Raw genomic sequence first — 5,785 nt, 5'->3', positions numbered from 1 at the left:
CTAAAGCACCCATCACATTCGGTTTAATTGCCCCAAAAGCTTGATTGGAGCAACATTTAGTGGGTGGCTGCAATATTATTTGATTACAGTCACTGCTAGCATCGTGACGACGCATTCAAGTAATGGGCAAACCACATGTTACTGCTGTGTGTTTCTGACAGTGTGCCTGCAGCCAATGGTATGAGAGTATAGGTTCAAGAAGTGAACAGCGCTTCCTTTATTGTCCTCTTTTTATCACATAAAAAAACATCGCTTTTTCCACAACGTTTTTATCTTAAATCGGCCTGCTGTGATGCAAGACATATTTCAGTCTTGATCTGGCAATAAAGTATCATTGTTTTTCGTATACTATCACATCGTATCATCTTATATAATGCAATTAGTCAGAATGTATCATATCGTATGGAATCATATCCTCTCTGATTGTTTTGCATGGCGTGGTTTGTATCTGATTTCATCATCAGACCTGATGGTCTCAAATCACACCGAATCCTATTGTCTCAAATTGTAATGTGTCGAATTGTATCCTATCCTCTCTGATGTATCGAATGGTATCGCATCAGTTAGTATTGTCTGCTGTCGAAACCACTGTAATTTAACATACATACGTTATTCCTATCTTTTTCTAAATGTATTGCCTGTTATTTGCATGGCTCTGAGATACTACACTTTATGGCTCTGAGATACTACACTTTATGGCTCTGAGATACTACACTTTATGGCTCTGAGATACTACACTTTATGGCTCTGAGATACTACACTTTATGGCTCTGAGATACTACACTTTATGGCTCTGAGATACTACACCTTCCAGGATGTCATATAGAAGCTCTCCATACAAAGCCAGCTAACCTGGGAGACCTGCGCTATGTCGTAAGACACTTTCCGCTTGGCCTTTATCCGATTTGTTGTTATCCTGACAATATGTTTTTCAAATGTAGTCATAATGGTTTGATTTATTGTATGGCCGAATGGGGTTTGCATTGTGCCATTACATACAGTCCACTAGCAGAGAAGCTCATTCAAATAAACGTTCACCTGCATTTGATTGCTTCTGATATGCTTCAACATTATTTTCTTCCATTTTGTTCATGTACCAGACCCACTGCACATCGTTTCAAATCATTCAGTGTGCAGTAGTCAAACTAATTCCTGCATTTAAATGTACCTGAGTGGGAAGCACAAGGGTCTGCCACGGCTCTCACTCGGTTGGTGTTTTACTTTCTAGCATTAAGTGGTTGTGTGAAATATATTTTTGACACTGTGTCTTGTCCAGGTGGTGTTTGTCTCTATGTCAGACCGTCTTGTCTCTCACAGCGAGCAGCATCTGGGTGAAACACTCTCACACACACACACACACACACACACACACACACACACACACACACACACACACACACACACACACACACACACACACACACACACACACACACACACACACACACACACACACACACACACACACACACACACACTGTACACACACACACACACACACACACACACTGTACACACACACACACACACACACACACACACACACACAGGGTTTAATCAAGTCAAAAGCTTCCAGCTGACTGCTACACAGGAAGTCAGAGGAATTCACACACTCATCCGTCTTCCACACTGCTCTCACACACACACACACACACACACACACACACACACACACACACACACACACACACACACACACACACACACACTGTTTCCACATGCTGCTGGTAGGACTCGTGCCAAAGCATCTGCCTTTCTGTTTGTGTACGAGCCAATAACGTGAAACCAGGAAGTAACACAACACCAATGCAGAACTGATTTGGGTGATTTTTTAAAGATCTGTAAACAGTGCAGTGTTTGGTTTCGGCCCTTTCTCTTTTGATTTGCCAACACCACTGGAAACCGATATTGTAACAATCCGCACTTCAAGCGTTCTCAGAAATGTGTTTGTCATCTGCGGAACAGGCAAATAAAACCTAATCCAAATAGACGGCTGTTAAATGTCACGGTCACCAGTCGGTGAGTGAGCTCATTGATCCACAACAGGCCAATTCTAATCACCAACAAATCAATAATGATAAACAATGTTGATTTCTTTCCACGGAGCTGACATGAAGCTACTTTGGATCAGTGCATGCATGATGTTATCCTCAGACAGGCACGGTTCCAGTTAGGATTCCTGTTCAGAGGTTACGGTTTCACTCACATGTGGACTACTTCCGCTTTACACGCCGAACAGAATGCATCAATGATAAGAAGAGGGTGAGGGTGAGGGATGGACCACCGCTTGGTTTTGATCATTACTGGCACTTCTATGCATGACAAGTTGTTTAAGTTACAGGTTATCTTCTGTAAACCAGGCCCGCAATCCTCACATCATCTATCGCTAACAAGAGCACCATCGCAGTGCCGTGCAAAGCAGAACGCACACATCCTTTCTGCAAGGGCGATGGTGATAACTAGACATTCACATGGATTTGTAAAGTTCTATAGAACTTCCACTTTTCATTCTTTCCATCGGCTAAAGCAGCAGATGATCCTTTTGAAAATCATAAAAAGTATCATCATCGTAATATTCCCACACAAATCCCAAGAATGAAAATAATGTAAGGGAGCAAAGTTCATTCATAGCCAATCTGAGGAACACGTTGGGATGATCAGACTGACCCACAATGCACCACACCGATTCACATGACAACCACGGTAACAAAGGGCAGCCATGCACATCATTTACAAACCTCCTGCACACTTCAGACTCTAACCCCTCAACTAATGTTTCATCTGTGATGATCCAATCAGAGCGACATATTTACATACAGACCTGAAACCTTTCGACAAACAGGATCCTTATTTAGATTGGATAGGACTCCAGGTTTGATCTCAGTCACTGGGAAGCAAGTGGACACTTAATGTTGGCTATTTGCTGCTTAGCTAATCAAAATCCTTTCCTTCTTCTAGCATCGCCTCCTTGCACAAACAACAATAATAACAAATAATTGGACACACAGTGAACAATTGGTACAGAAGCAGGAGAAGAACTTCATTTTTAACAGCTGTCTTTCATTTATCATGCACATAATATTTCAGTTCGGGCATCTGTAGAATGTGTACGGTCCATCGCTGTTACACCATTTATCTCCTGAGAAACAACTGGCATGGAATCCCAGTGCCGATCACCTGACACACAGAACGGACTCTGTGTTCGGGGTGGGCAACGTTGTCAGTTTGACCAAATGGAACTGTGTGGGAGTACAACAACCAGCCGTGTGTGTGTGTGTGTGTGTGTGTGTGTGTGTGTGTGTGTGTGTGTGTGTGCGTGCGTGTGTGTGTGTGTGTGTGTGTGTGTGTGTGTGTGTGTGTGTGTGTGTGTGTGTGTGTGTGTGTGTGTGTGTGTGTGTGTGTGTGTGTGTGTGTGTGTGTGTGAGCCTCAGGCAGGCAGCATGAATGTGTCAGATGGGTGATGAATGAAGCCGAGGTCACAGAGCCTGTGGATGGGCTGCACTGTGGGGCTCACCTGCACCACAGGGCTCACCTGCACCCCAGGGCTCACCTGCCTCTGGGCAAATGTCGACCACTACAAGAAGTCTTGTCCTGCCCGCCAGTGCTGCTTGTTTTTAAAGAGAAGGACTGGTGCTGCGGCGCTGCAGAACTCTAATGCTTCCTCTTGTATCCAGCATGCTGTGCTGAATGGATGTGAGAAGCAGCAGGCAGATGTTGGCTCATATTTGTCTGTTTTATAATGCTATTGTCCATTTACCCCAAAAAGTATCCTTTTTTTAACACCCCAGTGGTACCTTGCATTTTTGAAGATACAAGTATCCAAAAATAGAGAAAAGTCTTGATCAATGGAGGTATATGGAGGTATATGGAGGTATAACGATATGTGACCTGCTCCATCGAAATCAGTCGCATTGACCCGAAGACACATTTGGAGTTGTATACACTGTTGGAAAGAGGAGATTCCTAGCTTTCTAATGATATCAGGATTGTTGTTGTTGTACTCCGAATATTAAGCAAAATATGTCACATAATATAATGACTGTCACCGAGTCCTCATTTTGAGAAAAAGGCCTTCAAAGTTTCCTCTTCTCTGGAATCCATCGATGGAGGAAACATATTTTTGTTTGGATTACTGGTCTGGGGGAAGCTCGTGAGCGTGTGTGTGTGTGTGTGTGTTTGTGTATTTTTGCATTTGTGTGTATTGTGTTTTTTTCCCGGGGAAAACCCTCACGAGAAACACAGGCTGTTGTTATGCCTGCTGTGACATCAAGTTACTCCGTTCTGCGCTTGTAATTATGCCGTTACAAGCTTCAACGTCATATTTATCATCTGAATTTGCCGAAACAAGTTTAATATTCTGAAAGCCAAGTCTTTGTTTAATTGAAATCAGATGAAAACAAACTGTACCGGACCCTGCCGTGTTATCTATGATCACTATATATGATACTATATATACGCCCCCCCCTCCCAGCGGGAGGGAGGGCGGCGCTGTGGAAGTGCAGAGTGGCGAGGGAGAGGCGAGCTGTCCCTTTACAAGCTTCAAAAATGTATTTATCGTGTGATTTTAGAAATAAAAGTTTCATATTCTGAAAGCCAAGACTTTGTTTGTTTAAAATCAAACATCATGTGGAACTAAATTGAGGCAGGTCTCCCTTGTAAAAGAGATCCATGATCTCAAGGGACCTATCTGTCTAAATAAAGGTTTGAAATTAAATTAAATTAAACAAAACACCCGAACCCCGAAAAATTATTACGCAAATCCACGTTTATTTTGAAATGAACCGTTGCGACTTCCGACTGATTTCGATAGAGCGGGTCACATGAAAACATCCCCAGTATCCATAGCTTCTAAACCAAGTCTCCCTTATCCAATTGTGCGCCCTAAGTCCAAAGACCTTGCCAGAAAATCTAGCCCTGCTTTGAATCAGGAGCTTACTGAGATCATGGGATTTTCAGTATCTTCTTTAACATTGGGTGATCCTTCCAGGATCGGGCTATGGTTAGGTTTGGGGTTAGGGTTAGGCCATACGTATATCTTCTGTAATGGTGGGTGATTCTTACAGGATAGATTTTGGAACCTTGTGAAAGACGTTGGTATAGCACCCATTGAGACGATGATGGAGTCGAGCACTGAGGGTCCAGGTCTCAGAGTCGTCCATGAGGATAGGCCTGACTGTCCTAATCTGATCGAGTTTCATTGGTCGGTAAGTCAGACCGCCGTATTTAACAATGGTATGCTGCCCAGGCTTCAGCTTTTTGATAGAAAAGGTTTTTTTCGGAGTCCATGGTGAATGGTCCCAGTTGCTTGAGATCAATGATGAGTTTGAGCGGATATCCAGTTCTTGCATACATGGTAGGGGCTTGTAGGGGCTTGTAGGGGCTACCCACATGGTAGGGGCTTGAAGGGGCTACCCACATGGTAGGGGCTTGTAGGGGCTTGTAGGGGCTTGTAGGGGCTACCCACATGGTAGGGGCTTGTAGGGGCTACCCACATGGTAGGGGCTTGTGCTGTTGAGATTAACCCAGTTTTCCCACAAATGCAGGAGCGTCTTTGAGGGCGTGCAAGGAGGGCTTTAGTACCTGTGACAGGGGAAGAAGGGATTGCGAGGCTCAAGACATGACATTTCTATCGTCCATTCCAATAAAAACACACAGTCACATGCTTGAGCGAATGCACTCCGAGTATATGGTGTGTGTGGTCCTTGAAATAATCTAAACACATCATTACAAAAACAAATGTTATTATTAAATTACGAGACAAATACTGTTTGTTGTAAAAAATGGT

Source organism: Pseudochaenichthys georgianus, chromosome 8 (assembly GCF_902827115.2).
Source record: "Pseudochaenichthys georgianus chromosome 8, fPseGeo1.2, whole genome shotgun sequence".
Classification (NCBI taxonomy): Eukaryota; Metazoa; Chordata; class Actinopteri; order Perciformes; family Channichthyidae; genus Pseudochaenichthys; species Pseudochaenichthys georgianus.
Note: the sequence above shows the minus strand (reverse complement) of the source record.